The following is a 16,939-nucleotide window of genomic DNA, read 5'->3' on the forward strand; positions in this document are numbered from 1 at the left end:
CGTCTAACTTTTTTGAGAAGCTCGGTACTTTGTCTATCAAATGGCTGCTCGGTTTTTTGAAAAATTTTGGATTTTGGCCCATTTTTTTCTTAAAACTGACTTTTGGGGAAAATCATTATAAAGTCCAAAATTTTGAGTGTATCGAAAAAAACGGAATATATGTCAGAGAATGTGCACCTACATACCATTTTTTAGAAGAATCGGTTCAACAATGTGGGAGCTAGGTATAACCGTATACAAACTGTTATGACTCACGACACAAAATTTTTTAAATGATTTTTTTGAAGTTCTAGACCTTGTACGGAAACTTAAATAGCACCATTCGATTCGCCGTGAAAAACTGCATTAGATAGACGTCTTAACAACCAGCTTCAAAATTTGACCTCACTTGACCTGACCTTGACCTGGCCTCGACCTGAAGGCTGAAATTCATCCTGATGTGGTCCATATCACTTATTGAGTGTGCTTATTGAATTGGAGGGGGCAGAATCTGCCCCCCCCCCCAGCAGGGCGCGAATGGCTGAATAGCCCAGCGGGGCGCGGGGTCAAATGGTCGAAACGTTCAATGTTGCATATTATTCGACTATTCGACTCGGCTGTGCAAGAGAAACAGAATGATACCATTTTGAAAGCTTTATCTTTATTATATGACAAGTTATTGGCACAAACGTCAGTTGACCTCATTTGACCTGACCCTTGGATAAGTACACCAAACAAAGAAAAAACAAGTGTGAAGAGGCTTTATGTTAAGTACTATGGTATCAAAGCACAAAAGTGATAAAACGAAGCGGATATCTGAATCTCTAGTATTTTCCTAATTGGAGTTACCTACAGAAGAATCCTCTTAATAAATCCTCAGATAATAAATTCAGCCGCTTATTGTGGCCGCTTGGGCTGTTCACGGATTTTCTCTATAGATACCCATAGTTTATAAATCCGCTTTATAAATCCACGCACACCGCTTAATTAACCCATTTATGCCCAGGAATATTGACCATCATGAAAATCGATGAAATCAAGATATGTTACGCTTCTACCAGGGCCTTGCATGGAATCGAAAATAATTTTTGCCGGCAGCAAAAGTTTTTCGAGAAAAACGTAAAAAACGTGCGTTGCGAAATCGCAACGAAGGGCACACCGGGCGCCATCAGCGTTGCGAAAACGCAACGACGGGCACATCAGACGGACATCAAGTACACTAAACCGCCGTATATGCTAGTTTGTTTTAACATATAATTCACCAACTGTTGACAAATATTGCTGGAGAATGCGGAACCCACATCCCTCATGCTTTATTACCCGCCTAAGAGCCTGAATGAGGGAGCATAACTTAAAGGAAAAGGGCCACCTTTAACATGGGGATTGAAACTGAGATAGCCATCTTGTAGCCCGTGTCCGAAAACCTACCTGTCTCCCTCCTTACGGCCGATTTCGGCCTCCATTCGTAGTTATCGGCAATTTTAAAAGAAAATATGCCAGGAATGCGTCCTTATCCCAGGAATGCGTTCTTATCAGGGTTGTGCTCGACTCAAAAAAATTTGCCGACTCGACTCATCATTCAACTTCAGAAAGCCCTGACTCAACTCTGACTCAAACAAGGAGCTGATTTTTTTCCCTTGACTCGACTCATGACTCAAGTGGCTTTATGAAATTATGAGTTGACTCAAACTTGACTCAAATTTTTTGTTGAGTCAAGTGTGTTGACTCAAAATTGACTCAGATAAAAAAGTTGTTGAGCGGGGGGGGGGTGAAAAAAATCCGGGAGCAGGGCTAGGCCAAAGTTGGTTGTTACGCGGGGGGAGAATGAAAAGCTTATATATTGTTTCTAGAAAGTTGAGTCAGCTGACTCATGTTCCTAAATGTTTTGACTCAACTTAATTTCAAAAGTTATTTTACTGACTCAACTCTGACTCAACTCAACACCTTAATATTTTTGTCCGACTCAACTCTGACTCAACTCATCAGCTCAATATTTTATCCGACTCGACTCAAACCTGACTCATTTGAGTCAGAGTTGAGTCAAATTTCTGACTCGACTCATGAGTCAAGCACAACCCTGGTTCTTATCCGACAATACAGCCACCCGCGGCGAGGCTTTAGTTTTTTACCAATCAGCTCCAATCAGCTCAGCTTTAACCAATCAGCTTATCTGACACAACCCGACGAGTCTGTCTTCTGAACGCTGATTGGCTTGAGTGTGACGTCATCGCTATGCCATCATACAGTAGGTGCCGCAGAGAGTATCAACATAGTACCAATATGTTAAATAGTTTTAAATACTTTTTCGCGAATTGTGCACTTCTGGCACCAGTTTTAAAAAGAAAATGAAAAATAATAATGTCAAAATGAAAAACAACGATATCTTCATATTTCACGAAGGTGGCCCTTTTCCTTTAAAGGGACCCTCCCACCTTCAAAAAAGTTAATGAATTGGCACGAAAGTGATGTCGCTCGGTTCAGAAAGAGCGAAAACGAATATCTACCAAATTTCATCGAAAAATATTCACCGGTTTTCAAGATATTAGACTTTTACTTTTGTTTACTTTTTGGAATATCCGCTGTTCCTAGCGACTTTATTTGAAAGTGCGGCATTTGTTGCGCGCAAAGCAGCATATACCACCGCGTGCTACCAAACGTTTTAGTAAAAGATTTAAAAATCGTTAGATCTCCGCTGACGTCACAAATTCTAAGGGGGCATACCAATGCACTAGCCCCTTAGAATCCGAAAACTGCAAGTTTGAAATTCCATATCTCCGAATTAAAGCATTTGTCGATGTTGTGAGTGCCCAAACCGGTATTTGCAGGCCATGGCCACCAATTTGGCTATCTCAACTCAAAACTAATGTTAAGGTGGGAGTGTCCCTTTAAGGGTTCGCGAACGGGCCGGGGAGATGGCAACAAACGGTCATTATCAACAACAATTGTCCATTTAAAGTACCTAGTGGTTGGCACGTACCCTGGGCGGTGCTTTCTTTTTGGAAGCTAGACAGAGCCATTAGCCCATTACCCTCTCATATGAGAACCCCAAACAGAAAATAATTTAACCGAGGATTGGGAGTAAACCTGTGCCTCGCCTAAGCGCCTATCCGCAATACCATTGTTAACCACCCTCCTAGGAGTAAAGTTAAATTCAAATGCAGGGTAGTCATGCCTACTCTTAGCAAAAAAAAAAAAGAACCTATCCGGCTTTCACAAATTACCCACGTAAGGCGTAGCGCGTCATAACAACTCGGCTTAAAGTGTCTCCCAGGACCCACTTTATCACTTTTACACCTAATACAAAATTGTCATTGTCCCACTCTCAGCGACCTTCACTTGTAACCTCTCTCTCGAGACAATGCCAGGGCAGACCAGTGATTCGACGCAGTTCACACTTTCCAAGTGTTCCGTTAATCCGTCCTTTCCATCTTCAGGATAGTAGAATCCTTCTCCTCCATGCCTCAACCCCTGTTTCGAGCTGGACGGGCAACTATATCGCATTCGAGCAGCTCCCATAGGAGCACAGGTCTGTAGCCGGATGCAGTAAGTGCTTGGGAAGGGGGTGGGGCTGGTTCATGGGTGGCCTGGATGGATGGGCTCAGCCTCGACGATTCACCATGCCCGCTCAGACCAATGTTTTCCCTAATTCAATAATGCTTCTAGCTCTAAAATGGTCTGATTAGACAGGCCTACCCTCAGTAAACAAACAAGCAATGCTTCACATCAACCACCTTATCAATCCGTGCAAACCATCATGGGTGGAGAACCTGCCCCGGCCACCCCGGCCGTGGCCGGGGTAGCTTTCAGCCTACCCCGGCGCGGCCGGGGTAACTTTTCCACTCTTGTAAATCCTAAAAGCTGTCGCCATACGAGAAAAGAAAACTCGTTCTTCGGATGTTGACTGCCATGGGCGTGATATTGCAAATCAGGTAGGTATTTAACATTTACTTAACTTGCCATAATCTCCAACCCTAAGACCCGTTTGTGGTCGCTAATGCCAAGATTGCCCTCAAACCGTGTTCAGTTTCGAAAATTTGGCGCGCGCCTTCGGCGCACTTTTTCAGAGCCACTGCTTGGCCTCACTGCCTTCGACTGTCCTGCCACCAACCGCAACTAGGTATACCGACACTAGGGCGTAGCCGTCAGGATGGTCATAAACGTCTTGTCACGCTTCGAGGCTTGAGCTCAGACTTTTGTAACCGGGACACGTGGACAACCATTTTAGTGTTTTGGAATTCGAACGTTCAATTGTCTCTGTAAAGCTCCTACGAGTTGAGCTGTCATTTTCTGTAGCATTTTGAGACACAACAAAAAGCTGAAAACGCCACGTTTACTCGTAATGGCTTTATGATATGGTTTGGATATGGTGTGAAATTGCATAAGTCTAAGTAAAAAAAAAAAAAGAACTAAAGGCCAAAGGGAAAACCGTTTTTTCAATCATTGCCAACAATGTTATGAATGATACGATGTCAGATATAACGCTCATCCTTGAACAAACACAACATCCATTATTCCATTCCCATGGGTCAGAATAGGGGTTTGTTTATGATGACCGTTGACAACAACGTGAGCATATATCGTCTTTCCGACTATCGGTCGCTGGCCGGGGTAACTTTTTCAAACATTATCCACCCATGAATTCTAAAAAATAAACTATTATTTTCCCAGACGCCATCATCACCCCTGCCAAAGGGGTCTGTTGCCCCCCCCCCCGAGGGGGCATATCCCACATTTGCCGACTCTGGGAGTTATCTTTTCTAACGTAAGGGTCAGCGGATTGTATCCAGAGAATGACAATGCCTATCTGTCGTCTGATACCAGACTACGTCCCCATTATTTAGTACATAGTAGATCCAATTTTCAAAGTACCTCGCTATCTCTCAGCTCCGTTAGCATCGCCGACCGTTTGATGCAGGTCCTTTTCCTACCATGCGATTTTCAGATGCTCGAAAACCCATTGCAGTGAACAGCCCGATAATCTGCGAGAGAAAAAGAAATGAGTGTTTGATAGCTGTAAATAGATAGATGATTAAGTGAGTTAATGTGAAACGTGTCGCAACATTCACGTGCAAATGCACCTTGCACTTTAAATACCTACACGTCCCTCACGACTACAAAACAAGAGAGAGAGAGAGAGAGAGAGAGAGAGAGAGAGAGAGAGAGAGAGAGAGAGAGAGAGAGAGAGAGAGAGAGAGAGAGAGAGAGAGAGAGAGAGAGAGAGAAAGAGAGAGAGAGAGAGAGAGAGAGAGAGAGAGAGAGGGAGGGAATGAGAGAGAGTAGGGGGAGCGTGGAAGAGAGGGAGGAAGATTGGGGAGAGAAGGAAAGAACCCACAGCGTACCACAAGTGAAGTCTATTTGATGTTCCTATACTTCCGCTGCACTGCCAATTTGCCCCTCGTTGCGTTTTCGCAACACCCCTGTCTTTCCGATGTGCCCAACGTTGCGTTACCGCAACACGACTGTAGTCATATTTGAAAATAGTCACGAACCCTATTTGCAGCATAATTTGTTAATAAAATGCATATTCTAGCTATTGTAGGGACTCTGCAGAATATGTCCACACATTATTCATTACGATATAATTAATCACTTAATCTACTTATTTTGGTTTTCGTGACGTCATCACTGACGGGACCTTCGACTTCCCTCTGGGAGCTCTGGACGGTAACTTACCGGCCGCACAGACTTGTAACTGCGTAGCATCATGCGCACAACCATGCTAAACGCGCTGAAACTTGTCTCATCGGTGAGACACACACTTCTCAAGATTTGATCACGTCGACGCTTGCTTGTGTTGCGAAAACGCAACGAAGGGCGTAAATGGGTTAATAAAGCCATTTGGGAGTTTCGAAGTTCGCAGTGACGGACGTCTCCTCACTCGAAACGTGGCATCCAACCCGCTCCCAAAGAACCACTCTGGAGCAGCGGTCTGCATCAGTTGGAGTTCTAAAAACAGAAGTTCAGGGCTGTTAAGAGCGCAATCAACATGCACCTCAAAGAAATGTTCCCGGCAAAGCAGGCACGCTCGGCTGTTCCGCGTTGGCATAGCAGGCATGACTGGGAGTGATCGTGGATGGATATATTGACTTAATTGGTGTGACAGTTGTGCAGCGTGCGTTGGTCACTTTCCGGGGCATTTCTACGGTCTTTATAAATTAGGCTGCATTAGGAAAGTCAATTGTCAATTGGGGGTCTGGACCCCCGCGACCCGCCGATGGCCGAGCCCCTGGTCACTTTCATTGGAATGAAGGCATTGGGAAATGCTAGCCTATACGCTTATATTGCATGGGAACGGAACGTACAGCTGCAACACATGCTTTTTGAATGAAAATAACTGACTTCGGTTAATGAACCCACCGCTTAATAAATCCAAAACACCTTGCCACCAAGGTGGATTCATTAAGCGGATTCCACTGTATTTGGATATTTTCCCATAGGCACCCACGAGCCGCTGGGGGGGGGGGCATACAGGGGGGGCATAAAGTTGCAAGTTTTAGTGTCAGGAAGTAGGGGTGATTTGACTGAGTTAGTGTCGCGGATGGAGGGCTGCCTTGAGTCGCTCGACTTATGGTTCAGGGGTAACTCCCTGAAGGTGAATGCTTCCAAGACGCAGCTGATGGTGTTCGGCAGCCGGCGGAACCTCCGTGGCGTTCCCACGCTCGAGGTGCGGTTCCGCGGCGAGAGTCTCCGTCCGGAGCCTACGGCACGCAACTTGGGTGTCGTTTTCGACCCGATATTGTCTTGGGACGCTCATGTCGCACATGTCGTGAACAAGTGTTTTGGAATGTTGATCGGTCTTAGCCATATTCGACATCACTTGCCTCAAAATGTAGTTCCTACTATCGTACACGGTCTCGTCCTGTCACATGTCAGGTACTGTTTAAAGGGACAGTATCACCATTTTGATGAAATTTGACATTGCATAGGCCCCACCTTTCTGGTCCGGGAACTGAAGACCGATCCTCGAAGCTCCACACCGTTATCCCGCTATCGCCGCTCAAAGTACGAAAGGTGTACTACACTTTGAATCGTGCTTCACTATCTTCACTGTTTATATGTTTGCGCCGTTTTGAATTGACCGCCAGTAATAAAACTTTTACCCTGGTCATTTCATCAAATTTTATAAAGCCAAAGCGTTTTTCGCACTTATTCATCACCGTTAAATTCATTAAATAGTCGTAGGCAATTTCCGCTGTTTCCTTCGGATTCTAGCGGCTCAACAAAGGAATTCCTCCAGCTTGAATCACAATCTCCCTCCAATGTATGACGTTTATCACGTGATTGTCACGTGATATTTTCTCCCATTGTCAATTGTCACGTCCACTTGTCACTCCCTCCAATTGTCACGTGATATTTTTATAGGCAATACCTAAGGCTACCTCTCCCTAAGGACAACTCAATCAGAAGAACGACCGCGTAAGCGTAGCGTCAATAATGTATTATCTGCGCCAGTTCTGTAGGGGTGAGACTAAATGCTTACTTCGAAATCTAAGCTGTGTTGCGGCATTGGCGGTTATGTGCGGCGTGTATGCCGCATGATTAGCAAGTGGCGACCACTAAATTAAAGACTTAAACGCTCCAACCTGTTTTCAATGAATAACACTGCATACCAAAAATGCCAATCGCTCTCGTCATAAGATATTTAGATTTAAATAACTAAGTTATCTGCATCATCATTTTGAACCAAATTAATGCTTTCAACTTAGTACTCACTTATTCCTTCCTTCGTTGGCTCCAAACAGTACTAGAGGTGTCAATTTCAGAAATTTCTTGTCCGATGTCCGTCCAATGTCCAAAATCCTAGCTCACTTTTGTCCGAAAAATGTCCAAAGCATGGATTTGTCCGAAAAATGTCCGAAAGCTGGATATGGAAAGAGAGGATGGTAGAATTGATCTATATTAGGTACATGTTTGTATGTACCACATGATAACTAGAATAACAGATATCCGCCACCTGGTTTTGAGTGCAAAATATTGCAAACTAAAAATGTTGAAGCAATATCATATGCAATAGGGAATGGGCATTTGGGCAATAGGCCTAATCTGATATACAACACAAACAGCATATTGAGACAAGCCTATTCTGCTTCAAAATGTGCTACAGCCTACAACTGAAGCTGAGTAAGCAAGAATAATGCAAAACATTGCATTATCCCTCAAATTTGCATTCTCAAAAAGGTATTGACTTCTTGCCACACCCCTTGAACACTAAGCCACCTGATGATGAATAATACAGCAATAATGCAAGAAGCTAGTCACTTACAATAATGATGCATATCTTCATCTTATATCACACTGGCTGAGATGTAAAGTTTGAGCTTCTTGCAAAAGCAAAATTGAAATAGTTAATGTGAGAAGAACATGTGAGATAGGTACATCTGGAAGAAACGTGCTCTTCACTGAGCCACACATCTCTAAATCAGGGTTGCCAGATCCAGAATGGTCCTTATCGCCAAATTCGCCCCTCGAATTTCGCCAAAATTCGCCAAATAGGATGCACTGTATAAGCATACGTAGCAGCGCAAGTTGGCACCTTTCCGTGCTTCTATCCTCAGGATACAGAAATCCTTCTCCTCCACGCCTCAACCCCACTCCGGGCTAGACAGGCACCTTTTTGTTATGCGGGCTGCTCCCTTGGAGCGGCACCGCTGCTCCCGAGGGAGCGCACCCCGTAGCCGGGTGCAGAGAGTGCATGGGGGGGGCTGGGTGGCCTGTCCTCTGGACGGGCTCAGCCCCGGCGACTCACTAGGGTGTCTGCCCAGACCAATGTCTCTTCCTAATTCCTATCATCCTTCCGGCTCTGCAATGGTCTTGTCAGACCGAAAGGGCCTAACCCAACAAAACAAACAAACAAAAACGCAAGTTGGCGTTCGTGTAACCGTGTTCACGAATCGTTTCCTAGTTCACGATTTACCTATCTCGTTTCTCATATTCATCTACAGAACAGCGTACCTACCTTAACCAGCGCCAAATAAAATAGCAAAGGTCGCCAATTGCAACCGTTCCCGCCATTCCCGCAACACGCCTTGCATTGTATTTAGGGCCTTGCAACACGCCACAAAGTTGTTGACAAGTAAGTACCTAGAAGATATTTTCATCAGGAGCATTTTATAATTGAGTGCCTAATATGAAACGTTGGACGGTTATCAGATTACTAGATTATTTCGTAATCTGATCGTAATCAGATTACGAAATATTTCGTGATGATGTTTTTTGCTTTGTTTTGTTTATTTTTTAAAATAATATTCGGTGATTTGGAGGTGAACTCTGGAAATTCGCCAATATTTGACGTTTTATCGCCTATCGCCAAACGCCGTGCTTCTATCGCCAATGACTTTCAAAATTCGCCAAATTGGCGACATATCGCCAAGTCTGGCAACCCTGCTCTAAATCCAAAAGAATAAGCGATCACAAAAAATAAAATTACTTGCTATGATTTAACACAAATTCACTAAAATTCACAAGCAAGCAGCGTTACCGCTGGCGTCTCGCTGGTTTCCCCAGATTCTCACGAAAATTTCCCTATTTTGAAAATCATTTCCCTAGATGCGGCTATTTTCCTGGAATTTGACGTACTTTCCTCATTTTAACCATTCGTGTATAGTCGCTGCGTCGGAAACAGCCACGGTCATAGAATAAACAGCAATTAACTACATTCTGTTACGTTAACGTAAGAGATTGTAATGAAATTGCTGGCATATAGCAAATTACTGTATGTGGTATAATATAAGTGCGTGGTATATCGCAAATTGTAGTGTGTTGCGGGACGCGGGAAACTATACCGTATAGGTAGTGCTGGCGATAAGAGGCGAGTCGATGCATTATTTCGCATGCCGTCAGTTTGACCGTAAAGAGGTGAAATGCGCTAGAAATTGTAAAAATCGCGCCAAAACAAAAACTTTGATGTAAAAAAATTAGCCGCACCCGATATGGTACAATACAAAACATGGAAGCAGTTTGTTTTGAAATAATAGCAAGAATCATATATGCATGCATACATACCTATGTAACTCTCCCTATCAGCGTTACCGCTGGCGTCTCGCTGGTTTCCCCAGATTCTCACGAAAATTTCCCTATTTTGAAAATCATTTCCCTAGATGCGGCTATTTTCCTGGAATTTGACGTACTTTCCTCATTTTAACCATTCGTGTATAGTCGCTGCGTCGGAAACAGCCACGGTCATAGAATAAACAGCAATTAACTACATTCTGTTACGTTAACGTAAGAGATTGTAATGAAATTGCTGGCATATAGCAAATTACTGTATGTGGTATAATATAAGTGCGTGGTATATCGCAAATTGTAGTGTGTTGCGGGACGCGGGAAACTATACCGTATAGGTAGTGCTGGCGATAAGAGGCGAGTCGATGCATTATTTCGCATGCCGTCAGTTTGACCGTAAAGAGGTGAAATGCGCTAGAAATTGTAAAAATCGCGCCAAAACAAAAACTTTGATGTAAAAAAATTAGCCGCACCCGATATGGTACAATACAAAACATGGAAGCAGTTTGTTTTGAAATAATAGCAAGAATCATATATGCATGCATACATACCTATGTAACTCTCCCTATGTATTTAAAACGAGAGTATCAAACCTGAATTTTGTGAAAAATGTTCTCATATTTATTTCATATGACATGCGGAAGGATAATTCATTACAACAATGATTTCGATTGTTCAAAAAACAATTTTTCGGGTTTGTGGCATTTCCCTAGATTTCGTGTCAAATCCATATATCCCTAGATCTTCGCTGATTTCCATAGAAAAGGGAAATTTCCCTAGCAGCGGTAACCCTGCAAGCAAGAAGAAGTTGTAATCATTCTTGGTGGAATGAAAACACATTTCATGCTACCATTCTCGGTAGCATGGAACGGTATCCGGCCTTGAGTCGATGATGTGAAAGTAAATCAATAATATGACGTCATTATCATTTCATTTGTCCTATTGAAGTGCATTTACTATTTGTTGTTTAATTAAAATTCAATATGTATTGCAAAGTAATATAATTTCTCGAAAATTATTCAATTGTGAAGCGAAATGACTGTATTTATTGTTTAAGACGTCATTTTTTTGTCTCCTCTGATTCTCATCGGGGGGCCGGGTGTGTATCAAATGTACCCAAGTACAGTCGGACCCAGAATCCAACGGGACCCAAGATTCATAAGTACCCAGGTGCCCCAGGCTATACGGAAGTACCATAGCGACGTTGGGTCCCAACGTTCAAGGCTGCCAGAATATGATTGGCTGAGCAGGCAGACCAATCAAACGAGCTGTTAGAAACTACTGTACCTCAGCACACTCTCTGACAGTGGGCAAGTGCGGTGAAGAGTTCGCATACCAAAGTGACCCTTCCGGAGGACCGGCGGCCGGCGCCCACATTCAGGTAACAATGGGAAGGGTCGGGGGGACGGCCCGCCGCGCCGCACGGTGACGCTGATTCCCGGGACGCTCAAGTGTCGCCTGTCAGACGCGTCGCCTGCCTCCCCCCTCCCGCCCCGCCGAGCCGCACAAAGCAGCCGGACCCTGTCGCGGAACGAACCACCCGACCATGCTGTCATCATCGGCGGCGAACTGAACTGCATGTCTTTCTGAGTCGTGGCGCTGAGCTAGCCTGAATAACCGGTCATGCTTGCGTATTTCATGCTTCAGCCCTGCTGTGAGCCATATTTTATGATTGCGGATCTTAACCCTCGCCGGCAAGGGGGGGGGTTGATGAGGTTTTTCGCGAATAACTCGCGTAAAAAGCGGCCGATCGCGACGAAACTTTCAGTACCCTCGCATTGATCAATTTTACACCTACCCTGAAAATTGCATGACCCTGACCCAAATGACCTTTGACCTGTGACCTCTTTTCCGAGACCATGTTTGGCCGGAATCGCGATTCGGCGTATGTCGGCCCGCATTAGGTTTGCAAGCTTTTCGTGGTTTCAAACGTTCAAACATGTGATTTGATGTTGCTCCCGTACATTAGGGTGGGTGTCAAGGTCACCTGAAGGTTAGGTCAGGTCATTGACCTTTGGTGACCTCGGGTGACCTCGGTTCAACTTTTCGAGTTTTACATGTTTCTAGCCTAGTTTTTGGAGCTGAATTCGAATTTAGCAATCATTTTAACATTTACGAAGTAGTTTTGGTGCCTTCGTAACATGTTACGAAGCTGTCAGAGGCGGTTGACACGTATTACGAATGCCCGTCACAACCCCTACCGGTTGACCTGACCTGACCTGACCCGACCTGGTCGGGTCAAATGTTTAAAGACATCATCTCTGATCAAAACTAACACGATATTCGTGATCGTGAAATTACGGGTATGGTAAAACGCCCCAACTTTGGTTCACCTGGTTATGAGTATGAGTTCCGTTTGTATAGATAATGCATTTAATATTCCAGTTTCGGCGGTACTACTCTATTATTTAGGTAAGCAGAAACGTATTAACGTCAGTAACGTGCTTTCGAAGAATATGATTGGATGGAGAACCGTTAGAAAAACAATACTTCAGCATTTGCAAGCAAAGCTACCTAGCTCAATAAATTCACCCCTTGCAAAAAATTACTGTTTTCAATGTCTTCGTCATCTATTTACCCCAATCAGCAACAATGCATCACAATATAGCCATTTCTGGATTGTGGCATTTAAGCAAATAAAATGGTCAAGGCTGAAACAGACTTTCCGCAGTCAGGAAATCGCATGCGAGAGCCTATTCAAATACATTACAATCCTTCCCGCATCAAACGCATGCGGGAGGTGCGTACGATTGATGCGAGCGTGAGTTAATCACGCTCGCAACTGTCGGAGTTTCACACTTTAACCCTCGCTCATCGCATCTTACGATCGGGAGAGCCGTCTACACTTGTTTCACTTTTTAGAAGAGTGTCTAGTTTACGTGACCGACCCACGCGACAAGACAGCCATTTTTATCTACCTCGTGTCAGGTCAGAGGCAGGACGGCGTCAGTTTGCGTACCGAGCCCCACAGCTATACAACAGTGTGCCGGAACGGCTGACTACGCTCAGCACGGACGTCTTCAAGCGGAACTTGAGGCGTACTCTGAAGTGAGAAGCGACTACTGTGTGGTGTGTGATGCTTTTACCATTGTATGAGCAGGTGTGTTTCCAATTTTGTAAGCTTGTACGTACCTCTTACTGCACTGTATGACCATAGGCGTAGGAACAGGGGGGGCCAGGTGGGCAAGTGCCCACCCACTTTTCGAGGTGGGGGGGCCAACCATGTGTTTTGGCCCATCCACTTTTTACTCGAGGCCCCTCGTCTCGATTTGAGAGGACGTCGTCATCTTCCAGAATAAACAAACTCGGTAAAAATAAGTTCCACGAATCCCCACGCACGGACTCCAAGGGGCCGTGATGGATCCAACGAGGCCCTCTGTTCATCTTGTCAGTCGAAGCCCCTGAGACTGATGGCCTGAGAGGCCCTAGTGGATCTGAGGAGGCCCTAATATACACACTGGTCTGGGGAGGCCCCTGACACTGGCGGTCTGGGAGGCCCCTCTATCCACACTAGTCAGACGTCTGAGACTGGTGGTCTGGGAGGCCCCTCCATCCACACTAGTCAGAATAGGCCCCTGACACTGGCGATCTAGCCGAGGCCCCCTACCCTCACTAGTCAGAGGAGGCCCCTCTATCCTCAATAGTCAGAAGAGGCCCCTGAGACTGATGGTCTAAGAGGCCTATCCATCTACACTGTAGTCAGAGGAGGCCCCTGAGACTGATGACCTGAGAGGCCCTTATAATCACACCAGGCAGAAGAGGCCCATGAGACTGATGGACTGAGAGGCCCTTCTATTCATACTGGCCACAGGAGACCCCCAAAACTTTCGGTCTGGGAGGTCCTAAATCCGGCACCAGTCAGAAGAGTCCCCTGAGACTGATGGCCTGGGAAGCCCTTATATTCACACTAGGCAGAGGAGGCCCCTGAGATTGATGGTATGAGAGGCCCTCATATTCACACCAGTCAGAAGAGGCCCCCGAGGCTGATGGCTGTGAGGCCCTTCTGTTCATATAACTGGCCACTGGAGGCCCCTGAAACCGGTGGTCTGGGAGGGCCCTCTATCCACACTAGTCAGAAGTCAGAAGAGGCCCCTGAGACCGATGGTGTGAGAGGCTCTTATATTCATACTGGCTACAAGAGGCCCCTGAGACTGATAGTCAGAGAGGTCCACTCCTAATGAATCTGAGGGGGGCCTTCTATCCACATTTACACTTTTCTAGGGAGGCCCCCGAGACTGATGGTCTGAGAGGCCCTTTTATTTATACTGTCCACAGGAGCCCCCTGATATAAATGGTCTGAGAGGCTCTTTTATTTATACTAACCAGAAAAGGCCCCTAGGTAGGATTGATGGTCTAACAGGCCCTTCTATCTATACTAGCCAGAGGAGGCCCATGAGACTGATTGTCTGAGAGGCCCTTCTATTCAAACTAGGCAGATGAGGCCCCTGAGAATGATAGTCCGAAGAGCCATGCGGCGGCAACTGGCCGTGGCCATATTTCGGCCCGGTGGGGCCCCACAGAGCTCATGAGAGCACCTCAAGGGCTCCTAAGTAGACACGCTTATCCCCATAAGGGTGCCACGCCGGCTTCTGAAGGCTCCTTGCAGGCATCTAAGGGCCCTTTCCGGCCTCTAACGGCTCCACCCGCCTGTGATGGCTCCACACCAGTGTTTATGAGCGTCACACAGCGGCGCCTTTGAGGGTCATACTAGTGTCTCTTAGGGCCCTATATCGGTGGCTCTGGGGTCCCCACACCGGCGCCTCTGTGGGCCACCACACCTGTGCATCTCAAGGCTCTATAGGTACATCTGAAGGACCCACACCGACACCTCGGAGGGCCCCACACCAGTATCTCGGAGCTCTGAAGGCCCCACACCGGTGACTCTGAGGACTCACCGGCTCCTGAGAGCACCATGTTGATGTCTAACGGCTCCACAAGGCCACTGAAGGCACCACACAAGTTCTCACTGAGCTCTAATGTCCAATGTCCATGTACCGGTCTCTGAGGGATTTAAGCCAGCGCATTCATAGCTCCACACCAGCAATTGTAAGGGCTTCACACTGAAGTATCTGAGGGTTCCACACCGGTGTCTCTAAGGGCCACATACCGGCATCTCTGAGGGCCCCATACCGGCGTCTCCGAGGGTCCACATCTGGCGGGCACCCATCAGCGACTGAAGGTCCCACACTGTCGACTCCGAGAGCCCCATCTGCGTCTGGGAGCAACATGCCGTCTCTAAGAACCACAGCGGCTCCTCCGTACGAAAGATGGGCGTCTGCATGCCAAAGGGGAGCGGTTCTGAGACAGTAGGGCACCTACGTGCAATATCTAGAGGGGCGCCTATGAAGCCCATAGGGGCACCTCAATGCGCAAGAGGGGCGCCTCTGAGGCCTACATAATATATGGGCGTCCACATGCAATAGAGGTCTGCATTGATCAATGCCATGGGGGTGCATTCATAAGAAACATGGGCGCCGGCATGGCAAAGAGAGGCGCCTTCAAGTGTCCATAAAAGAGAGACGCCTATGATAAGCGCACATTGTATGCGACAACGGGGCGACTGTGGGACATATAGGATGTCTCTGATGACTATACATAGGGCGCTTATATGCCAAAGAGGGCGCCTATGAAGCTAATGGGGGCACCTGGGAAACGAGGAAGACATTTGTGTAAGGGTTTTCAGGGGTCATGCGCCGTTTGCGGCAAATAGATTCTAAAAAAAAAAATAGGAGGGGGAATAAGTTTTAAAAATGGTGCGGACTTTCCGCACTGTTCGCTTAAGCGGTTACGCCCCTGGGTACATCTGCCCGAGCCCCGATCTCAGAAGCTAGATTTGGAGGTCATACTTGAAAGCAGCCAGCAGGACGAGGCAAAAGTTGGAGGCCCCTGAAAATAGGAGGCCCCTGAAAAAGGAGGCCCCTTGACAGGGTGGCCCACCCACTTTTCATGACGTTCCTACGCCCGTGTGTATGACACTGGACCAAGAATAGCCACAGCTGCAGTGGATGGTTCAAAGATGTGCAATAAATAAATAAATAAATAAATAAATAAGTAAATAAATAAATAAATAAATTTGAATAGGCTCTCGCATGCGATTTCCTGACTGCGGAAAGAGTCTGTTTCAGCCTTATTAGAAACCATGCCGGTGCGTTTTGTGAATTTTACAATGCTTGTTTGTAGCGGTATATCTTATATCTGTCATTTATCCCGCATCGTAGTCAGTATTTACAATTGCTTCACGTGCTAAGAGAGAAAATTATCAGATGTTGAGTAAATGATTTGTTTAACAGGTTCTAGACGTGTAACAGTTGTTAAACGTCTACTGTGACGATTAACAAACTGTTAAACGTCTAGTAGACATTACATGAAATATGTCGGCGGCACGGGATAAAATTATTGAACCGCTCGTAGGTAGAAAAATCTTTTAAACGTCTCGCCCATCGGCTCGACGTTTAAAAGATTTGTTGTAGGGGAGAGTGGGGCAAAGCGGCCACCCTAACGCTTCTCACGATGCTAACGCTTGATTTTTAAACTTGGAAAGATCGGTGGTCACGCTTTTGCGAGGCTTATATCTCAGCAACCACTTGACCGAGTTACATGCGGCAATTTTTATAAAGAAGCTTCATTCCTTCCGTATTGGATTATTAATATTATTATTATTATTATTATTATTATTATTATTATTATTATTATTATTATTATTATTATTATTATTATATCGTTCATTCCACTAACCACGACACCCACATTCATTATTCCTGATGAATGTGGGTGACCCCTTATGCACGTGCTACTTGCAAAACGAAGAGGTGTCAGTTTTGTAACAATTGCAATATCGGGCCGATTGCGCTGAAAGTTGGCATGTACAGGGTGTCCCATAAGATCGTTCTCACCTAAATTTTACTTTTAGGCGTACTGTTGTTTAACAACACGTTCAGCGTAACTCGCAAATTAACCC

The sequence above is a fragment of the Amphibalanus amphitrite genome, unplaced genomic scaffold, assembly GCF_019059575.1.
Source record: "Amphibalanus amphitrite isolate SeventyFive unplaced genomic scaffold, NRLGWU_Aamphi_draft 001019F_arrow, whole genome shotgun sequence".
Taxonomy (NCBI): domain Eukaryota; kingdom Metazoa; phylum Arthropoda; class Thecostraca; order Balanomorpha; family Balanidae; genus Amphibalanus; species Amphibalanus amphitrite.